Genomic DNA, 16,416 nt, shown 5'->3' with positions numbered 1-16,416 from the left:
GGGAAAGACCAGATGCTGATCAGATTTTTTTAATATTAAATAAAAGTTTGAAGCCGTTCAGGAACAAGTTTGCCTTTCCATCAGTGGGGAAGTCAGCTTAACAAAAGCCTTCAACTCCTCTGCCAGAGCAGATGCAGGATAAATGTTTAAATGCAGACTTCTCTCTCTAAGCAAGGTGGGACTAGGAAAAAGTATGAAAGCTGAACCCAAAATTTCCTTCTACTGAAAACAGAATCGAGAATATTTTCTGAACCAAACTCAAATAGCTGCTTGTTTCACAATGGTTTCAGGTTTCTGAGCCTCATTTTATTTTGCACTGGAGAAACATGAAATGTAATCATCTAATAAAATTAGCATGGTCTGGGAAGAGAATGTGGAAAGCTGTCAAATGGGACTAGGAAAAAGTAATTAAGATGAACTATTTTTTGGAGAAGTTGCAAGATCAGGACATAGGAAGAGGTGCCAAACATCACAACACATAAAGAGCATGAGCTGAAAGTACAATATCTCTGCTTCTGCTATCACAGCATCAATAAATAAACATAATTAAATTCATGACACATTATTGCATTGCTGTGCATTGCCTCTATTCATTTAAAAATGATGAACTCATTTAAAATAATTCACAACTTGTCAAATGCCCGTGAGCAGTGGAGTTAGACTGATGCTTTAAGAGGCATTTGTGAAGATCTTATGAGAGAGCTTGATATGACTTATATCAAAGCAAAGATGGAAGTATGGGGAAACAGAACCATAACTACTTCACCTGAATCTGCTAGTACAGTTGCATCGAATATGTTTACACTGTTCACCAATGATATGTACTTACTGAAGCCGCTCTGTCAATAAAAACCACATTAAGAACCTTTTGAAAGAGCTTCCCTGTCAATTAGGCTGCAGATACATTTTATTACTCCAGTTTTCCTGTCAATTTAATATACTGGATCATATTAACAGTACCGGCTTGTCAATAAGGCAAATCCGAATCCTATTAACGGAGTTATCCTGCCAATATAATCGGCTTCCTATTTATCGAGCTCCCCAGTATTTGGGAAAGCTGTGAAATGGGATTATAAGGTTAGTTTACATACATCTGTCTCTATATTACATAAATATTTCAGGAATTGTATCCTGAAGTGTAAAGAAACACGTGTAATCACTTCTTTTCCATTACATAAACTTCAGATGACAGTGTAATTGTTTACCATTGCTGAGAAAACATTAAATCATCTTCATTTATCACATTATGTTTCCTGCTTGCTCTAAGTAATGCTGTTATTTTATAAGACAGTCTACTTGTGTGCCAAACATATCGAACTGCTAAGAGACGTATGCACTGTGCTCCACCTGCACAAGGTAATATCTGCTCCAGAAAATAAAAAGAAAGATAAAAAATACATTTTAAGAACAAAACATGAAGCACTCCACAATTTCAATGCTTATTTAACTCTTGTTCTGTTCTGTATAATCTTTGTGGAACTGAAGTTTGTAAATATAATTCTAGTGTAACAGAAACCCCTGGAAATAATTAATAAGAAGCAGTAGTTTGTGCATAAAAAAACAGTAAAAGTTCAGCAAGCCTTCTATTTAATACAAGCCTTAATGAAGTTGAACATTAGTTGCTTTTAACTACATTCAATATTAAATAACTACTTTTACTGGATTAGTAGAATATACAACAGACCATTAAACCTGATTATATTTAAAAAAATCTTTTGCTTAAAAAAAGAAAAAAACTAATTGCATTAAAATGTACCGGGCATTCTTTTATCAAATTAACTCTCTAGGTCTAAATTGAAAATATGGTTTTAAAAAAAAAAGGTCCAAAATGACAGTTAAAGGTCAATGAATCAAGTTGCCAATTATATTTTCTGGTAGCAGATGGGTGCAATGAAACCTAATGATTGAATTTTAAACGCTTTAATGCACCTTTTATCTATGGCTCCCACCATGTTGAGTCTGACTTAGTATTCCTAACAGATACTATGTTTACTGCATAGCAGACTCAACTACAATTAGCTAACTAGAATGAAATCTGCACTTACCATAAAATCCAGATTATTCTAAGAATATCATACCACAAACTCAAAAACCCCATATATTTGGGAGTGTATCTTTGATAGGATTTGTGAATTTTTTTGATTTTTAATTTCAACCTACATGTTAAATATGAAGTCTAGAAATTAAGACACTAAAATTAGAAGGAAATTTAAAAAAAACTCAGTGCTTTAAAATTTAAGGAGATGGTAAAAGTATTTGTTAAAAAATAAAAAAATATTTTTCTCTCCTGTCTTTAGACCCTTTTTTCTGCATGAAAACAACCTTAGCTTTTCTTTCTTTCTTTCGTGCACACCGATTTTACAGTGTAATTGTGAGCTCCTGGCATTTTATTTTTAATTTTGAGACATCTCTGAAAGCTTAGCAGGAATTCCCAGTGACGCCAATAAGTGTTGTAGAATTTGTCCTAGTCTTACCACTGCTGTTTTCCTGTTCCAAAGAGCAACATATCAGAAATGTTTTCTGAACAGATAAAAGCTTGTAAACACTGCAGTACTATATGGTGGAGAAGGAGATCAAATTATGGCCTTTTAACACTGACAAACTGTTTTGTACTCATAATATTTAGTACAGGGAAACAAGGACACTGGGTATTTTAAATCTGTTAAGTTTGTGTTAACATCTACCCACTATGTTTACCTTCTTCTATCCAACTCATACTCTTACTAAAGGCAACAATAAAACTCCCACAAGACATGACCTGAGGTCCACTGAAATCAATGGATGTTTTCAAATTGGTTTCAATAGCCCTTGGATCAGTCTGCTTACTTCAATTACGGGATAAGCAAGTCTTTACATGGCGTGCTACATTCCCACAAATACATATGTTGTATGCTGAAGAAAGCTGCAAAGGAGCAGGAAGAAGATTACAATAGTGATTGAAAATGAGAAGAAACTCTTAAACATAATATTCCTTTATCCCAGCATATGGTCTTCCCTACAGACAGCATTTAAACACATTTGTAATAGCAGTGACAGGGAAAGGTGATTATCTAGGCAGCAAACACTGTATGTGACACAAGACTTCAGTTCTATGTTTCTTCCCTACAGAGTGGAAAACAAAAACAAACAAAAAACAAACAACAAAACCAAACCAAAACAAAACAAAATAAAACAAACAAACAACGAAGATAAAGCAGGACTTCATTCTGAAGCCCCACTGCCTGCACAGAAAACACATAAAGAGGAGCACTGAATATTTCTTCCTAGGTGATATTCATAAGAACAGAGATAAATATAGATTACCTCCTTTCCTTTAAAGCTGTAACCTTATACCCTTCCTTTTCCTAAAAGACTTCTCCAGAAATGTAGTGATTCCTTTAAATTCCTTAGAAATTAGGAAGAAAATCACAGATGCTAAAACTTACATTGTTACCTTCTGTCTAATTTCTTATTTAGGTCATACAACTCTTTATTTCAAGATATTCCTGAAAATCCACAACAAGGTATTCTATAAACATTGTGTGACAGGATACAAAGCTTTACTTTCACAGAAATGGCATAAATATTTCCTCTTAGTACTAGAAAAAGACACGCCACTAAATATGCTTCCAAAATAATGGCTGAATTTATGACAGAATAGTAGATCATCAAACTTTACAGCCTCACATGCCTATGCGAGGAGATTTTCAACTGTAAAATGGTGATGAGTTGATTTATTGTTGGTGACATAAGATAAATAATTTAGGCTTGCACAAATTTAGCAATAGGTTCTGTCCCTAAATATATTTTAAAGTCATAAAAGTCCTGTGCCTGTGATGAGGTACCTCATAAAATGGAAAGTTTGATTGAATATACCATGACTATATTAGCAGTGGTCAAGTAGGCTTGGACAGAAAAAATAAGAACTTTCAGCTATAAGGCTTTGTATAAACATCCACAACTCTGTCACTTCAATGTTAACCACTGCAATATCTTCATACAGGACATTAAGTTGATTAAGGATATTAAGTTGATTCAGATCAAGCAAAAAACATAGTTATCTTTCTTAGTAGGATTAGCTCATCTAGAACACAACATTCACTTATATAGGGATCACCAGAGGTAATGTATGAATTCATGGGCATTTAAGGGCTGACTTTGACTTGTAAATTCTTAACAGCCTGGGAAAAATATGTTCTTGATTGCACCTCTCATTACAGTTTTCTCTATTGGGACTCTGAAATCATATTTTGCCATTGAAATAAAGAAGATATGCATAAGAAATGTAGTCTGCAAAGACTCCAGGATTAGGAAAAGTCTTCTGTCTATTACAAACTAGTGTTGGTTTGTCAACAACTAGGACACTGCTGCAAGTTTCATCAGGGATAGAGAGACTGAACATGAATGCTAATATTTGACTTAGGGGTTAGTTAGAATACAGTGATTCAATTATGGATTTACCTCTTTATCTAATTAGCAGGATGCTCACCCAGCATGTGAGTACTTTTTCAGAAGAGAAAGCATGCAAGTGCAACTGAAGTATGCATATGTATTTTATTTTTTTTTTAATCATGCACTTTCAAAGGAAATGGTTAATTCAATCTTCTCTAAATAATGGCCACATCACAAAAGTTCCCAGGCCAATATTCAGAAAAAGTGTGGGTGCGAGGAAGTCTCTTTCAAAATGGGAAAATAAATGAAATTACAACAAGTTACAGGACAAGAAATTCCAAACAGAAACACTTGCAAAGGGGAAAAAAATAACTTGTTAAGTTGCTTTTCCTGGATATTCAAAATTATCAGATGATGTCTCACACAGACTGATGCTGCTCCCTGCAGGTGGATTATGAGCCCACAGAAAGTCACATCAACTTTCATCTTCACCGTGGAATTCAACATGGAAGTAGATGCTTAGCTACAGAGGCAATCTCCAGCCAATTTTTATACACATATGCCCTCAAAACTTGTTTCCAGGTAGAAAAGCTCATTAGGAGATAAATTGGATTATTTCCATGGACAGTTATTCATTTACATAATTTCAGGGCCATCTTAGCTTTCTAAAGAAACACGTCATTGTGCCACTGGGAATAAAACAAAAGCCATATAATACTAAGGGACTACTACATGGTCTTCAGTTCACATGCAACCTCATTAACTTCACTGCAAATTCCTAAGAATAAGTAAACTTATGTTTGTTGGTTGTTTTTGTTTAAATCTTCTCAGGCATAAGGTAATAAAATATAAAATGCCCTTCTAAAATATGCTAAGATCAAGAGCAAATTCATTCACTTTCCATGAAAATAGAATTAGGATCTTTCTGCTAGGACTTTTTGTATCAAACATCAGCACAGAGACTTTCCAAGGTACTAGTATAGAGCCCTAACCCTAAAGATTTATAATAGGATTGCTGCTTTAACCTTAACCACAGCATAGCAAACACCACCAATATATAGATAATCCAAGCTACCAGCGACCTTTAGAATGTGAAAAGAATAGACAGATACTGGCAGGAATTAATCTGCCATTTTCACACATCTGCCCAAGGGAGGTATTGTAATTGCAAAAATTTACTCTTAGACTGCTGAGACTCCTAGTAATTATGTTTCTTTTTTAATAGAAATAGCCACAGGTAGTAACAAATTGGGTTTTGAGATGGGGAACTGGGCATGCATTCTAACCCAAATTACTATGTAATTGTCTTTATTGTAAAATACTATAGAAGCCCATGGCTCAAAATTTAAATCAGAACAAAACCTTTCCTTTAAATAAAGTCTCCTCTTATGGCTATTCAATATGTATGCCTATTTCTTCATTCACTGGTGTCAGCAAGGCCAGTATGACAGCAGGGAATTTATCTTTATCTAAAGATTTTTGCCAATGCTAACCAAAATTCCTGAAGCTTACATTTGCTTAATAGAAACAGCTTTCTCTTGCTTTACTTTCATTCAAGTAAAGTAGACTAACAAGTAGGTCAAAATCTGGAAATCCAGCTCCTTGTTCTTAAGGTTCCTTTGCCAGTATCAGGGGATTAAGAAAAGACACTGTGCGGTCTACAGATATTTTAAATGAACTGAAATTAAAGTTTTCTTCAAAATTCTGGAATCCTCTTTGAAACAAGCGAGCACAGCAAAGTACTGTGATGAGTGATTTCATGCTTGAAGTAATTATTATCTCATTACTGTCACATTATTTTGATAATGAGATGTATACTGTTAGGAAAGATCATATGTATGGTAGCCAATGAATAAATAATTAAATAAATTCATCCAGTTACTTATGTCCCTTGCAATACTATATCCTATTAGGCCTGAAAAGAAGCTACAGGTGGTTTAAACAGGCAGAATACATTTACAGATTTAGACAAAATGAAGACTATGCATTGAAAGAAATAACAAAAATAATTTTGTTTTCCCCTCTTTTTCAGTTGATGGCTACAAAGCTGACTGATACGTTCCTTGCCTCAGAGCTACGAGATGCAAATTATTGTATGCTTTTTGATACCTAACACAGTTCGTAGAAGCTGATTATTCTCATGTGTCTCATCATTACTCTCAATCCTGAAGTCTGGTAGCAGGATACACAATTTTAAGCAAGATGTATAACTTCCACCATGAAGTGGAAAATGAGGTCCTTCCTCACCTATACTCTTGCCCTGGGGAAAAACTGACAACAGCAATTTTCTCCAGACTTGATGCTTTCTAGGTTGCAGCAAAAAGTGTCGATTGACAACATCTTTCAAAACACTGTTGCACAGTTATGTACATTTTGTCACAACATAAAAAAATAGACACACATTGGTTGTTAATGTTGCCTTTTATCCAGCTTAATAGTCCTTCTGAATCCATGTTGGTCTCTTATCTATGTATCTTCACATCCACATTCATACACACAGCTATATTATCTATCATATAGTCTAAAAATCTAAATAGCTTCCAAGGCTTCGTGGCTGTCATTTTTATAAGGTTTTTACATTCTTTACTTCCTAAGCACTCTAAATTCCGCTATATTCTTATTGTCATTTGATCCACTGAAATGATGAAGAAATCAGAAAAGAACACACTTGGTATTTTACAGCTGTGTCTGGATAATCTTGCTTATGATCATCAAAGCAGGATTGTTTTTATGATCTTCAAATCTGCATATCAAATTACACAAGTCTATGCAAAAAAGCAAAAATATCAAATATTCAGGCATCAGGACTATCTCAATAGAGCACTAGAGAATGCAGTTGGAGGCTAAGTGAAATGAACAGCTTTTGCAGCTTTACAGTGATTTTAAAGCAAAGGAGAGAAGCAACAGGGAGCATTTCAGCTAACACAGACTCACAGGTTCTAGGTTGAATTCTGCACGTGCTTACACACATCTGCAACTCCCCTTCTGTAAGTGATCTGCTTAATTTGATGGTTTTATTGACCTAAATTAAACTATTCACTGAATAAGTGTTTTAAGAATCATGCCTTGAAAGACATGATACTAATGTAATTATACCTATTTAAGTTAGTTTTCACAGGCCTCAAAATTACTTACGCACTGATAAAGGACATGATCCTGCTCTTTCTAGATTTTTTTTTTCTGTCTTTTCCTCAGTATTGGTAGGAACAAAGCCCAAGTACTGAGTCTGAGGTGTGTTATTAAAACTATGTTCTTTTCTTTGTCACCTTTAAAATTTTATAGAATTTAAATATATCCATTAAGAATTAATGAAAACTTGTTTAGCCCACTTCAGCTCACCTTTTTCTTTCAATTTAGTCGTAGCTAAACAATCTTAACTATAAGTGGTTGCTTAGCAATCAGAAAAGAATGAGACAGAAATATAAGTAAAGAAACTGACTGACATGTTCTGTGTTTGAATAATGGCATTCATTAAAAACAACAGAATAACACCAACAGAAGTTTAAAACAAAATTCTATTAATAAAATAATAGATACAACTGTCTTTAGGAACAAATTATGCATTTAAAAGCTACAATTTGTGATTCACATGTCTGCTCTGTATAAAAAAATCTTTTAGCTATTATTAAAAATACATTAAAATCTTTCAAATTTTGATGAAGCCATTATTTACCTTTTGTTTTTAATTCAATTGTCAAATGCACTTCCAATGATTTTAAAAACAGTATATAACTACAAAGCAAGCAAGAGTTTATAGCTTTGAAGACTTGAAATTGACTTTTAATGCACCAGCTTTCAAACACTACAAAGGCTGCTCTCTGCTGATAAAGACAGTAAACAAGAAATTGTCCTTTAAATGTTCCCTTTAATGTTTTTCTTTAATTAAAAATCAATCAAAAACCATTGCTACATTAAAAAATTTAAAATTAAGACATTAAAATTGTTTAAGGTTGTTGACACATGATGAATTCAAACTAGAATGAAAACTTATGATGCTACTTTTGTTTACTTGTGTTAGTTAAGACTTCCCTTGCACTGTAAACATTGGTAATCAAGAACTAAAAATGCATTAAAGTAGTTTATCACTGAACACAGCTATTTTTATTGAGTAGAAATGTCAAAAATATGATGAAATAAAACTGGTTGTTATAAAAGTAAGGAAGTAAAACGCTTTTTAATACCTTTAGATTACTTGAATATATTCCTTTCCTCTAACCAGACCAAAGCCTATTTTTGTAGATTAGTTACATCTAGAGCCTCATTTATCCAACCTGTATTTATCCTTTGATCACAAAGCTTGTTAACTTAAATGGTCTTTTATTGTTATGATTCGTTTTCCCATAATTATGCAGTTTAACTGCCTGAATTATTTTTTTTTATAAATATATGCAAACGCGCCAATCATATTCAGCCGTGTTATGCTGGATGTTCAATGAACTGTAAGAGCCATTTGAATACAATAAAACTGCCTGGAAGTGTTCCAGGGCAAGGATTGCAAATACCAGTAATCATAGTGTCACCAGAACTAGTACAGGCAAATACAAGCGTGTCACACATATATCAATAGATGGTCTGAAACACTGCCTGAAACTCATTTCCCATGTCTATCACTGCAAGAACTTACAATGCATCGATCAGAGGTCCTACCCACACAGCTGAAATTGGGCATTTGTATCTTGTAACAAGGCTTTTGCTTTCCCCTTTAGAGTCCTCCTTTGTCATGCTAGGGAGGCTGCAGCATCCAACCACCCAGCAGGGAACAGGATGCCAGTAGAATCTTTTCTATTATGGGAATAAGTGTTCTATGAACCAGAGGAACTCTGATCTGATACAGACACACCACAAAGCCCATAGAAATGCCCATGGCTAAAAGAAAATACTGTTTATTTGAAGGATTTTACTTGCCTAGATAACCTATAGCATACTAAATTGTAAATAGGTCTGCATGAGACTGATCATCTTGAGGACTGAAAGAGGAGACATTGCTTCATTGCATGAAAGTGAGATGCAAACTTATCTTTACGCTGTCCTATACAAGTAACACTAATAATTGCCTGAAATTATGTGGAAATATCTTCATATGTAGAGGGACTCATCAATTTTGTGGACACACCACCAGACATAAAAAAGGAGCTATCCTCTCATCTCAAGCAAGTGAAATAAATTGATCTTCTGCCATTCTTTCTGTATGGGTAGCACTACTAACTAGTGAAAGCGATTCAGTAGAAGAAAGAGATGCTTCTCATGTGACCTTAATAAGTAGGAATTGTATCACCAGCCTTAGGGATTTAGCTAGAAAATATATGACTGCTCAAGGAGTTTATTTAAAGCACTGCCTAATATCCTAATTAACAGGGACATTCATATGAATTTGCTTGTTTTTGAATGTAGTACTTAATACTGAGTATTATATCAAAAACGCTTAATAATTTATCTTTTTTTTTCTTTCTCATAGGATTTGCAGTAATTAAACCAGACTCTACTCCTGTTAAAAAAAAAAACAACAAAAAAACAAAAAACCAAAACAAAACCGTAAAAATGTCTACAGCAGAGTAAAAAACAAAGATTTTGCACAAAAAAGCCATGTCAAATGTATTGCTTGGGCTTGAAATGCACCTAAGATTTAGGGCAGGCTGTACACTACTCCGTTTCATCTCATCATATCAGCAAAAGCAACAACAACTAGTTAATCTCCTTGTTTCCCCCTTAAAAACATAAGAAATTAAACACAAATTCAAGGAACTTTCCCTCAAAATTCTTTTGCAACTCTCTTCCTAGTACTTCTTTCTTTTTTCTATTTAGGTAAGACCCTGAGGTCCCCTGAGAGTTTTACTTGTTTCCTATATTTTTGAACCCTTTAGCATTAATTTTACCACTTCTCCTCTTACAGCTGAAGTAGAGATACAGTTGAAAGCATAAAGTTCTCAGGCTATCTGCTGCAAAAATTTGTCCCAACTGCTCTACTCTGACCTTTTGACATCAAAGGATTGCTTCTATACTTTTAAAGATAAAAACAGAGCTGTGTTTCTGCTCCAGTCAACAAATCATTGTTTAAGTTCTTTTCACAGAAAATTCTTACCTGTTGGAAAATACCAATAGAAGTGTCAAAATGTCTTTTCTTTATACGTGCAGGCACTCTTCGGTCTTGAAGCGGTATCTCAAGACCTCTGTCATGCATCCTACATGTTTTCTTCAGAAAGAAAACAACTACACATCTACATACACATTTTATATGTAGAATGAGCATCTTGCATAACGGAACCTAAAATTAATTTGGCAAGGCATTTTAACTTTTGTAGAAACAACAGAAGAAACAGAAAATAAGCAGGATCTTTAGAAACATATGTGTAAATTCTACCCAATATGTTAAAGTTTCCTGGTGAGGTAAGTAGTGAATAGGAAGAAAAAATGTTGGAGAAAATTCCCAACTGGTTTACAGTCAAGTGTTGTGACTCAGGAAAAAAATATGTTTTAAATGACATTTTTGCCATATTAGTCAAGCCAGGTTGTATCTATGCTTTCTAAATACCAAGTGATATTTGCAAATATTTTACATGTACCAAATGATAATTTTCCATGCAATGTATTATGCACACTTCAAAAAATATATGAAAATGTGAAAATGTGTTCAGCAATATGTTCAAATGAGTCTGATTTCTTCTTTCAGCTGCACACCTGATTATGTTACAGTTCACATCATAATTACAAAATCTTCTAAATTCCAGTCTCCTTAATTGTCTGTGAAGAAGCTGTAAGAAAACATCACAAAAGGCTGAAATCTAAACATAAAGGGCCCAATCACACAATTCTTAGCTGCAGTCTGTAAGGCTGTGACAACTTACTCTTGAATCACTGAAATCGTTGATGAAGTCAAAATTATGCTATTGACTGAAATATGTGTAAGAACACGCCTTTTCATCAATGTAGGTAAGGACAACAGAAACCTGACCAAACCTCTTGTTAAAAGATAACTCTTGAAAGGATCAGTCACTGAAATTGCACTGGTAACCACAAATATGTGTGGAATTTCTCATTTAAGATTAGGCAGTGACAGTGAGCAGCAAGATGAGGAAAGCTCAGACAACTTTAAGAGTGGTTGAGAGGTGTGGTACAGTAAATCTTGCATGATTTGCTTCATGTCTTTTATTTTAACTACGCTAACTTTCTTCAGCTCTTATACTTTATAAAACAGCAAGTTCTACAGAGACATTGTTATTCTTAATTTATTGCTTAACAAGAGTTTCTGTTATAGCAATATCATTTTCTTTCTCATAACATTGATATTCTACTTCAGACTCGTAAACTGTGTTTTTCCCTATTACTTTTAGTGTTCTATATTACAACGTTTCATTTTGGAAAGTTCTCTAGATCTCATATGGACCTATACATCAGGAATGATCCTTTTGAAATACTGTTGCTATAAACAATGCTGACAAGAAACTGAAGATCAAGACCAGAGCAGATGCAACTCAATAGAGGAGCCCAATTCTGCTTCCTCTGCCTATTTCAGCAGCCATTGCCAGATCTGGTCCTAAGTGATATGTACTTTGTGTTGCAGTACTGTTCAGTGTATCTTGATGAAGCTTCATAAAATTATAAAAAAGATCCTGTCCTGTAATTTTACACTGCCAATCCCAATGTTGATTTAATTGAATAAGTAAAACTAAAGCTACGGGGTGACATAACACAAAATCATACTAACTGCAGGCTGTATTACACAATGCAAACATTCACAGGAGTCATTCTGCAGGATGTAAAACCTTGTAAAACACTGTAAAAACTACCATAATACATCTTTGCCAGGTAGTTCTGAAGTTTCATCTGATGACAATTTAGTGTCCTTAGATACAGTCCTAGAATATGCAGCTGTGAAATTTTGGTAATTACAGCGTATGAACCTGCAAATTTGCAAATGCGTAGAACTACCCCATTATCCTCGTGGTGCAAAACGTTAACTTCTACTTGCTCTAGTGTGAGAGAATAATATTCTGCATTTGCAGTAGAATATATACAAATAAAGAAATTAATAACTCAGCTTTCAGGTAGGAATTTAAACCACTGAGAACAAATGCAAGTTCTGCGAGGAGAGCTGCTTTTCATGCTGCAGAAGCTGCAGAATTCTTTTTGCAGTCTTGAAATTTCTGAGCTGAAGTTTCTCAACGCAACACATGGAATAGTATATCGAAAGACAGAGCAACACTAATACAGCTCATGTTTTTTATTTCCCCTGAAGACTCTATCTTCTTAGGTACTACTAGACACTTGGCGACGAAGCTGCACTGGGACTTGACAGTAATCAGTTGACACACCATAAACATCGGGTGCCTGAAGTATTAAAAATTATCTGTACTTTATCTTAAAATGCTACAGGACTGCTTAGTACAGCAGCTATGGTAATTCCCACCTTGAGAGCTATTTGCAAGAGAGTAATTCTTTTTAGCTGTTGTTTAGCAACAGCTGTGACCAATGTTTTCTTTATTCATTCCCATCTCGTTCCTGATGTATTTACAAACCTCTTGAATTTGCAACATGAGTCTAATAATAAATAATCTCTAGGATGATCAACACTCTTTGCTTATGCAGATAGTTTTCTAGGCTACTGTTATTTCAATGAACCTATTTTTAGAACCTATTTGTCTAAAGAAACTATTTGTTTCCTTTTATCCGTTCACTCTTTTATCTACTGGAAACCTGCAAGAAGAAATTGCAACTTGTTCACCCAGGGAAATGTGATTAACTCAGAACTTTTTTATAAGACAGATATGAACATATATGTATATGTTTGTACATTATTCTTTTTCTAAAGTCCCCTATTCAAAATAAAGCAAAATCCTACTTCTCCTTGTCAGGTGAGAAGGTCAGCTTGATTTACCCACCAGAATAAGACAAACAGAATTTGCTCACTAGACTAGTTAAGCTCTAGAGTGAACAGAAATCTCATTTCAGTCATGTAGAGTTTCCAATTTCTCCTGCTTTTCTCTTTTTTTCTCCACAATAAGAATGAGTATTTTGGACATTGAGTGATTCAAAGGTTGCATAGAATTTTGAATCTGGCAATGAGTATGCTATAGCACCAGTCCACATTTAAATATTTTTAACTGGCTTGGGTTTGAAAGCACTGTTTCCAAAGTATGTTTAGAATAGGATTACTCAATTTAAAAGCAATGAAACATGCTGAAGTGTAGCTGTTCTGACCTCTCAGTGCACTGCTAAACAGCATTCTTTATCCACATCAACCTCATATGTGCATCAAATAACAAATGGTCTGTTTTCAGATGTCCTAAAAACTTCCAAGTTCTTGCACCAATAAAAGCTGAAGGTATGCTGCACCCTTGGCTGCCCATCCAAAATTTTATACATACATACATACATATATATATATATACACGCACATGTTTCAACTATTTAATTTTTATGGTACTGAAGAAGTTCATTGACTCATATAAATAACGTGTGCAACCGTGGCACATATCTGGATCCTACAAAGCAGTGAGTAAACACACAAGTTGTTAAACCCTGTCATTAATGTGTAACCGAAGTCACTTAAAGAGAGGTAAGATTACACCACTCTTACACCCATTAGGCAGTATTTTCTTCAAATGCTGGTCTTTTTGGGTCAACCTGAAACCCATAGTCACAAAGTAACATTCTACTCCACAGGTATTCACTGATATAAATTGGGCTATCTGTAGAATAAAATAGCATTAATGATAACTAAGTGAATCAGAGCCTGTTGACTTTATTAGCTATTACTGCAAAGCAAAAAAAAAAAAGTGTTATGCACTCCTAGTAAGAGCGAAAAAAATTGGATCTTACTGAGAAAGAAATTATTTATTTGATTTAAAATCTTTATGGACTTGATTGGATTGGATGTACTAAGTAATAGTATAATATTTAGTATGTGTATATATATCCATGGATATGTAACTATGTACACACACACACACATATAAAGTTTTAGTAACAGGCTCTTGTTAGGGAATCCTATCATTAAACACTTGCCGAGAAAATGAGTGTGAAGCAAAGCAGTTCCATTGTATGAGTTATATAGTGAGAGATTATCATAATATTCCCGGAAAAACTAAAGTTAATATTTGCTACAGAACACTTACACAATCATTTACCTTTCTCTTATTGAGGTAATGAAGAAAACTGCTTTTCTGATTTGACTAATGAACAGAGATGATAAAGCAGCTGTTTGGATTCTGTATCTTTTTTTTTTCACCAGCTATACCATTGAATCCTAACTGTGCAATTTACTTTTTGAGACATAGGTTTCCTGGAGTGATTAAGGATAAAGTAGATGCAAAGAGAGGGCTGATCCTTTGTTATTTCTTCCTAAATTTGCAGTTTGAATTTTAAATAAGGCAGAAGTACAGAACCAGACACAAAGTAGTATCTACATTCTAAATGCAAATTTTATATAAAATTTACTCCAGGGATGTGGAGATGGAGAATGCAAAATGTATTTTAGTATTGCAGAATTATAATGAAGTGGATCAGATTTTCTCAGCTAGCCCATTTAAGTCTGAGCCTTTCCTAAACAGAAACCAACTACTCTGTTTCCTATTGTATTTGTTTTGTCAATACAACTATAAAACATAGTATCAGTAAGTATGTTTGAACAGGTTGCTCACTAGGGAAAAATGAATGTTTCCCAGTCTACTGGCAGGACCATCTAAACATCCAAGACATTCTGTGTAGATGTTCAGGGAAAGCAAAAATAATATTAGATATACCAGTATGTGCTATGAGGAGTTACGGTTAACATTTCCCACAGTTGTCATAACAAAAACTGTTATAGAAACCACAACACACCTTTTTAAGGGAGGAAATTCCTCTTTTAGCTTTATACAGAACTCAGAAAAAGAATCATGATTGATGTTATACAGTGAACACTGTAAAAAAATGAATCATATTTTCCATAGGGATTTTACACTACAATTGAATCTTTACTACTCAGTAGCATCAATACATGAATTAATTGCTTTATATAGACAGTACATGGCTGTAGGAAAGTAAAATTTTCTGTCTTTTAGTAACTATTACACTTGTAAGTAGGAAAAAAATGTTGGGGGTTTTTTTTAGCATTCTGACAACTCCATTTTACAGTAAAAAAGTTGACATTACTTAAACAAGTGTCATTGAAAGTTATTTGTTTTTTAAAGCATGAATTATAAATCATATTATCTCCAGTTGTGCTCTAACCTAAACTCTTTCCTGAAGTGTCACTTTTTGTTAAAATCAATTTCAGGTTTTAAGTATTGCTTCACTCATGTAATTGATAGCAACACAAAATCATGATAGGCATAAAATGAAATTTCTTCTTTTTTTTTCTTTCTTTTTTTTTCCCCTTAGTAATAAATATTCAATTTACAGGCCATCAGTTACTGGAATTTTCATTACTTAACGTGCCAATTACTGGTGGACACTTCTATTTAGTTTAAGACATTAGGTGCAGCTGGCAACTAGAACATTCAGTGTTCACGGACCACAGGGTATGGTAACTCAAAGGTATTATAAATATTCTTTTGGTACATCAAGTGTCTACAGTGCAACTTCTTTCCCACTAGCTGCATACACAAAATGAGTCTGTGTCACTTCTGATACACTCAGCTCGTTCCCCTATGACTCAGAACAGCGTATTAGGAGAACCACAGGATAAAACAGATATGACATTTCAAATATATTTAATAGTCATTATCCAGAGCCTGCTTTCAGTCCAAATGTTAAAAAACACTTTGGGACATACCTGTAGTATTTGAACATTAAGCTGCATTAATCATGAAGTAATACTTTAAATTAAATCAACTGGAGCCAGATTCTGCCCTCAGTTTCACTCTGTGAGTTCACTGCTCTGGAATATATCTTCTGAGTTTTGACTTTGAACTACCTGCTAAAAATTAAGTCATTCTTTGATTAGCAGCCTATATCCAATGGTCCAAATTCTGCCATTTCTCACATTCACAAAAGTCGGTAGAGGACAGTGTGGATATAACTCGCAGTTGAATGCAGCCCAGCTGTAATTTCTAAATGAGCTTTGGT

At 34.2% G+C, this 16,416-nt stretch overlaps 1 protein-coding gene across 1 annotated transcript in view; it reads right to left on the bottom strand.

Annotated features, from left to right (window-relative positions):
- Positions 1-16,416, bottom strand: part of PCDH17 (protocadherin 17) — a gene marked incomplete at its 3' end in the record, with an annotated part of 27,616 nt that overhangs the window by 7,672 nt on the left and 3,528 nt on the right. The gene's annotated exons all lie outside the window — the stretch shown is intronic.

This window comes from Mesitornis unicolor, unplaced genomic scaffold (genome assembly GCF_000695765.1).
Source record: "Mesitornis unicolor isolate BGI_N332 unplaced genomic scaffold, ASM69576v1 scaffold45963, whole genome shotgun sequence".
Taxonomy (NCBI): domain Eukaryota; kingdom Metazoa; phylum Chordata; class Aves; order Mesitornithiformes; family Mesitornithidae; genus Mesitornis; species Mesitornis unicolor.
This window is presented reverse-complemented; position numbering and strand designations above follow the sequence as displayed.